Consider the following 7,885-nt stretch of genomic DNA (forward strand, 5'->3'; position numbering starts at 1 on the left):
GGGGGCAGCTATAAAATGTTTAGCAGAGTGTAGCTACCTCTAGGGATAGTTCAGAGGCTTCCTGCACATGGGTTTATTATTATTATTTTCTTTCTTACTGTCTCGGAGCTCTATAAATTAGAGCACCATTGTTATGCCCTAGTCTAGTGTAGCTGAATCCTAGGAGATCAGGTATTTGCCCTTCCTTACTGTCCTGTATTTGGGTATTAGACAACTGGCTAACCTCGCCTCGGACCTGTGCTATAGAGAGATGTTCACCAAAAAACATAAGCACATATATATTTTTTTTTTGTTTAACAATGGATTATTGTGGCATATGTCATTTTATACCGACATTGGAATTATCTGTAGGTGGCATACAGCAGGAAATCGTTCCATCGTATATCTGCAATTTACACTGCAAATTTAGCAGTCACAGTTTATGGAGTGAGGTGACTTTTGCAATCTATCTGCAGTCATCAGCATCTGGATTGGAGCAACTGAGGTAACGAAGTGTTTAGAAGCCACATGATTCTCCCTTCTGACTTTTGATTGCAGCGTATAGGTTAAGTGATCACACAATGATTGGCTTACTAAAAATAGTTGTAAAAACAAGTAGATCCAGCATAAGGGTGGCTTCACACAGCATTGCCATTACAATAAAGTGGTCCCTCAACTTTACAATGGCCTCAGGTTACAATATTTTTAACATACAATGGTCTTTTCTGGACCATTGTAACTTGAAGCCATACTCGACATACAATGCTACAGACAGTCCAGATATGCAAAATGTGTCAATGGCTGGAAGAACTGACTAATCAAAATGGGCATTTCACTGATAAAACACCTGTATTACTGAAATGCATGCACTGACTGGCTGTCAGGACAGGGAGGTACTACATGTACTAAACTACTCTTTACCTGTGCCAGGGTTAGTGTCACGATGCCGGCTGGCAGGTAGTGGATCCTCTGTGCCAGAGAGGGATTGGCGTGGACCGTGCTAGTGGATCGGTTCTAAGTCACTACTGGTTTTCACCAGAGCCCGCCGCAAAGCGGGATGGACTTGCTGCGGCGGTAGTGACCAGGTCGTATCCACTAGCAACGGCTCAACCTCTCTGACTGCTGAAGATAGGCGCGGTACAAGGGAGTAGACAGAAGCAAGGTCGGACGTAGCAGAAGGTCGGGGCAGGCAGCAAGGATCGTAGTCAGGGGCAACGGCAGGAGGTCTGGAACACAGGCTAGGAACACACAAGGAAACGCTTTCACTGGCACGATGGCAACAAGATCCGGCAAGGGAGTGCAGGGGAAGTGAGGTGATATAGGGAAGTGCACAGGTGAACACACTAATTGGAATCACTGCGCCAATCAGCGGCGCAGTGGCCCTTTAAATCGCAAAGACCCGGCGCGCGCGCGCCCTAGGGAGCGGGGCCGCGCGCGCCGGGACAGGACCGAGGGAGAGCGAGTCAGGTACGGGAGCCGGGGTGCGCATCGCGAGCGGGCGCTACCCGCATCGCGGATCGCATCCCGGCTGGAAGCGGAATCGCAGCGCCCCGGGTCAGTGGATCTGACCGGAGCGCTGCAGTGGGGAGAGTGTAGCGAGCGCTCCGGGGAGGAGCGGGGACCCGGAGCGCTCGGCGTAACAGTTAGCTGCTCCTTTGGACACCAGATGTGGGCGGCTCAATTTTACTTTCGGGGATACTATGTGTACTGTAAAATACCCTGGAGAAGATCCAAGATCCTGTACGCTACATAGACAGTGACTCCCAGCAGTCCTTTCTTATTTTTATATGTAAAACTTGCCTTATTTGCATATTTGAATAACATTTTGGAGTTAAGAACCAGTTTAATGACACAGGACATAAATGTATGTCCTGCGCCTGATCCTGGTGTTTAAAACATGCTCAGGAGCTGAGTATGCTTCATACCCAGTGGGTCCTGGCTGCTATCAGTAGCCAAGACCCATGGCTAATTCCGCACACCACTGATTGGGCCGATGTCCGGCATTAAAGAAGTAGTATCATGGACAAAAACCGCAGGATAGGGGATACGTTTTAGATTGCGGGGGTCCGAACGCTGGGGTCCCTGCGATCTCCTGTATGGAGCCCTGGCTCTTCTCCACATTGGTGCATCACGACCCCTGACCGAAGCGGGGGCTGCCATGCCCCCTCTATATAGCTCTATGGGAGAGCCGAAGGTTGCCGAATGGCTCTCCCATAGAGCTATATGGAGGGGGGCGTTGACGGCTCATGCTTCGGGCGGGGGAAGCATACAGGAGATCGTGGGGGACCTTACAGGAGATGTGAATGCAGCCTTACTTCATATACCTAAAAAAATAAAAAGCAATCAAAACAAGTCCCATTAAAACAAAAATAGCACCAATAAAAACTACAAATCACCACGCAAAAAATTAGCCCTTGTACAGCACCATATACAGAAAAATAAGTGTTTAGGGGGACATATATCAAGGGATTAAGAGCTCTTTTTTTGCTTACAAAAGTCGCAATAGCATCTAAGCAATTTTTTGTGCAACTTTTTGCTGTAAGCAAAAAGCTACAAAAGAGTGTTCGAAAGTGAATTTTATTTTTCACATTGCATTGGTCAGGGATTTATCAAGTGCGAAAGTCGCAAGCCCTCCAAAACACTGTAAATGTAAGCCAGCCCGGACCTGGCTTACAAAACGGCTTTGGAGAGCAATTTTTTATATTTCCTGATGGCAGCCGTGGCTCCAGCGGGAAATATGATATAACAACTGTCTGTTTCTAACCCCGCTACCCTAACCCCTGCTTTACATCCCCCTTGTCTCCCACCTGCCCACGCTGCACATCTTCCATCTGTCTGCTACCTGTTGCAAGACTACAACTCCCAGTATGCCCTTTCAGTGAGGGCATGCTGGGAATTGTAGTCTTGTAGCGGGTGGGAGACAATGGGGCGATGTAAAGCAGTGTACCAGTCATTAAGTTAGGGTAGCGGGGTTAGAATCAGATGGAGCCCAGGTGGCTGGAGAGTGAAGCCAGCCCGGGCTCCTTTTAGCTTACCTCGGCACTGCAGAGTTTTTCTAGTTTCTTCTGTCATTTCATATTTCCCGCAAGATCTCGTGATTGACCGGTACACGCTGAGAGATGGCAGGGACGGCTCCTGCACATCTTTCGGCCCGGCTGCGGGAGTCCCAGGAGGCTGCAGTGTTATGTCAGCCCGGGTTCCTCTGCTATGGCGCCGCAGAGTTTACTGGAATTTCTAATTTCCCGACGGGAAATATGAAGTTACAGTGATTTTCTCATCACCGCCGTCTAGGGAGCCGGTGCCAACAGGCCCGGAGCATCAAAAATGGCTCTCCTGTGCCTAGGCGGTAACAGGCTGGCATTATTTAGGCTGAGGAGGGCCAGTAACAATGGTCCTCGACCAACGTCAGGCTGTTGCTACTTTGTTGGTATTTGGCTGAAAATAAAAATAGGGGGAACCCTATGCGTTTTTTTTCTTTTAATATTTATTTATGCAAAAAAAAAAAAAGCAGAAGGCTCCCCATTATTTTTATTCTCGGCCAAATACCAACCAAGTAGCAACAGCCTGATGTTACCAGGGTGAGCGAGGACTATTGTTACTGGCCCTCCCCAGCCAAAATAATGCCAGCCTGTTACCGCCTAGGCGCAGGAGTGCCATTTTTGACGCTCCGGACCTGTCAGTACCGGCTCTTTCCATCACCCCTGTGGCGGCGGGTCCGGGGGTAATAATTAGGGGTTAGCGCTAGCTGTTTTTGTGGCTAACGCTAAGCCTGGAAAAATTTATGAAAGGTGTCACCGCAGGATAGTCCGGATGGTAAAGAAGCAGCCCCAAACAAGTTCCAAAGATATTCAAGCTGTCCTGCAGGCTCAGGGAGCATCAGTGTCAGCGTGAACTATTCATTGACGTTTAAATTAAACGAAACGCTATGGCAGGAGATCCAGGAGGACCCCACTGCTGACACATAAAAAAAGCAAGACTACACTTTACCAAAATGAACTTGAGTAAGCCAAAATCCTTCTGGGAAAATGTCTTGTGGACAGATAAGATATAGCTTTTTGGTAAAGCACATCATTCTACTGTTTAATGAAAACAGAATGATGCCTACAAAGAAAACACAGTACCTACAGTGAAATAAGGTTGAGGTTCAATGATGATTTGGGGTTGTTTTGCTGACTCTGGCACTGGGTGCCTTGAATGTGTGCAAGGCATCATGAAATCTGAGGATTACCAACAGATTTTGGGTCGCACTGTACAGCCCAGTGTCAGAAAGCTGGGTTTGTGTCCGAGATCTTGGGTCTTTCAGCAGGACAATGACCCCAAACATATGTGAAAAAGCACCAAGAAATGGATGGCAACAAAGAGTTGGAGAGTTCTGAAGTGGCCAGCAATGAGTCCAGATCTAAATCCCATTGAACATCTGTGGAGAGAGCACCCTTTCAATAAGAGAGACCTGGAGAAGTTTTCAAATGAAGAGTGGTCCAACATTCCGGCTGAGAGGTGTAAGAAGCTTATTGATGGTTATAGGAAGCGACTGATTTCAGTTATTTTTTCCAAAGGGTGTGCAACCAAATATTAAAGGAGTAGTCCAGTGGTGAACCCAGTGGTGAACAACTTATCCCCTATCCTAAGGATAGGGGATAAGTTTGAGATCGCGGGGGGTCCGACCGCTGGGGCCCCCTGCGATCTCCTGTACGGAGCCCCGACAGCCCGCAGGAAGGGGGCGTGTCGACCTCCGCACGAAGCGGAGGCCGACACGCCCCCTCAATACAACTCTATGGCAGAGCCGAAGCGCTGCCTTCAGCAATCTCCGGCTCTGCAATAGAAATGTATTGAGGGGGCGTGTCGGACGCCGCTTCGTGCGGAGGTCAACACCCGCTATCTGGCCGGAGAGCCTGGCCCCCGTACAGAGAGATCGCAGGGGGCCCCAGCGGTCGGACCCCCTGCGATCTCAAACTTATCCCCTATGCTTAGGATAGGGGATAAGTTTTTCACCACTGGACTACCCCTTTAAGTTAAGGGTGCCAATAATTTTGTCCAGCCCATTTTTGGAGTTTGGTGTGACATTATGTACAATTAGCTTTTTTTCCTCCCTTTTTTGGTTTAGTTCCAATACACACAAAGGGAATAAACCTGTGTATAGCAAAACATGTGTTACTGCAATCCTTTTCTGTGAGAAATACTTCATTTTCTTGAAAAATTTCAGGGGTGCCAACATTTATGGCCATGACTGTATGTTAAACAGAAACAAAGCACATACCCTATACATCCTCCCCTTGTAGTTTCCCTTTCTTTGAATCAACTCCTGGGTTTGGGCAAGAATTTGAATGAAAAGCTGTCACAGATACTCCTATAAGATTGGATTCACATGCTATTACTAGCAGTGGGTTTCACGCTACGGGAAACGTGCTGCGAGTTACACTACCATTGATTTGAATGGGTCCGCAATAGACCCATTTAAATCAATGGTAGCGTAACTAGCAGCTAGCGAAACTCGCTGCTATCTACTAGCGTCTAAGGCTGGGTTTCCAAGGAAAAACAACCAAGGAAAAACAAGCCCCAAATGCTGCAATGGTTTTTTTTTGTTGTTTTTTTTTGTGGAAAAAACGTAGCAGTTAGATTTTAGCTGCAGGTCAATATGGATTTATGAAACGCCATACCCCGTTTTTTTCTTTGGAGTTTTTTCAGCATTTTTGGGCTCAGTATGTGGTTTGCAAAATTGCAGAATGTTGAGACTATGAAGTTTTTTTCTCTGAAATCTTTGTGTTTCTCTCCACTAGAAATGTAAAAAGGAAATTAAGTTTTTTTTTTTTTTGTTTGTTTGTTTTTTAAACATCCAAAGGGGTGGACACAGGAACAAGAAAAACTGCCAAAGAAGCTAAAAGCTATTTTCATACAAATGTAAAAACTTCAGGAAAAATTTGAAAATGCCAAAAACTGCAGTGGCAGTTTTTCAGGTGTTTTTTTGGCCAAAAAAACACTGGGAAAAACCAAGTGGAAATGAAGCCTGAGGCAAATTTATTAAGCTCTTATGGTCAGTTCACACGTGTATTTTCGGTAGCAGATCTGCTGCAGATTTGCTTCAGCAGATTTTGCTCCCCAGTGAAGTCAATGAGCAGCAAAATCTGCAGCAGCAGATCCGCAGCAAAAATGTCGGGGCCATCGCATAAACGGCTATCTGGCAGCGCAGACTGCTTCAGCTGCCACCGGATAGCCGTTTACAGTGCCCTGTGTGCTCTGGTGATGGTCTCTTACCTTTCCTCGGAGTTCTGGAGCGTCCTCTTCGGGATTCCCTGCATCGTCGCCGTTCTCCTTCATCATCATCATGTCGCCGCGCACGCCGTCCCATCATCCAATAGGAGCGCCGTGCATAGTGACGTGATGGCGGCAACGGAGAGCAGAGACGTCCGGAGCGTCGGGGGACACCCTGGGGACGCGGCAAACAGCGATGGAGGGCGACATCCAGGGCAGTGGTGACAAGCGGTGACAGTCCGGAGCGGCGGGGACAGGTGAGTATAACTTCCTATTCTTTTCATTGCACGGATCCCTCAACATACGATGGTTTAAACAAACGATGGTTCATTTGGAACGGATTACCATCGTATGTTGAGGGACCACTGTATCTCCCCCACCAATAAGTGATCTGCGGTTGTTTTCTGCTTCAGACTAACAACAACAGAAAATGCATCATTCCATCACTGTCCGTATTAAGTGAACCAGTCATATATTTACGTCCTGCGCCGGCTCCCGCGATATAATGTGGGGTCACGTGGTGACCCCGCGTCATATCGGGTCGGTCCCGTCGGCCATCAACTGTCGGGACCCGCGGCTAATATCGGACATCACCGATCACGATCAAAGTTGACCACCGCGTCTGAAGTGAAACTGAAAGCATCCTGTCAGCTCAGTAGGGCTGTTCAGGACCACTGAGGTGAAATAGGTCCCTACCTGCCTCCTGCGTGTCCAATTGCCGAATGACTGGTCTGTGCCTGAGATCCAGGCAGGTGCAGTCAAGTGCCGATAAGCGCAGTGTAAGAGATCATTGTGTGCAATGTTATAGCCCTCTATGGGGGCTATAACATTGCAAAAAAAAAAAAAAAGTGTTAATGTGATTTAACCCCTTCCCTAATATAAGTCAGAATCACCCCCTTTTTCCCATAAAAAAACCGATGTAAATAAAAATCAAACATATGTGGTATCGCCGCGTGCGTAAATGTCCAAACTATAAAAATATATTGTTCATTAAACCGCACAGTCAATGGCGTACACATAAAAAAAGGCCAAAATGGTGTATTTTTGGTCACTTTTCATACCATTAAAAAATTAATAAAAAGCGATCAAAAAGTCCGATCATTACAAAAATGGTACCAATAAAGACTTCAGATCATTTTGCAAAAACTGAGCACTCATACCAGCCTGTACGCGGAAAAATAAAAAAGGTATAGGGGTCAGAAGATGTTTAATTTAAACGTATACATTTTCCTTTGAGAAGTAATACAAAATCAAACCTATATAAGTAGGGTATCATTTTAACCGTATGGACCTACAGAATAAAGAGAAGGTGTCATTTTTACTGAAAATTGTACTGCGTAGAAACAGAAGCCCCCAAAAGTTACAAAATGGCATTTTCTCTTCAATTGTGTCGCACTATTAATTTTTTTTCTGTTTCGCTGTGGATTTTTTGGTAAAATGACTAATGTCAGTGCAAAGTAGAATTGGTGGCGCAAAAAATAAGCCATCATATGGAATTTTATGTGCAAAATTGAAAGCGTTATGATTTTATGAGGAAAAAATGAAAATGCAGAAACTGAAAAACCCTGAAGAGCACATCACCATGCACAAAACCTGTTGCCCATAGAAACCAATCAGATGGCTTCTTTCACTTTCAAACTGGCATCTGAAAAATTAA

Source organism: Hyla sarda, chromosome 1, assembly GCF_029499605.1.
Source record: "Hyla sarda isolate aHylSar1 chromosome 1, aHylSar1.hap1, whole genome shotgun sequence".
Lineage (NCBI taxonomy): Eukaryota > Metazoa > Chordata > Amphibia > Anura > Hylidae > Hyla > Hyla sarda.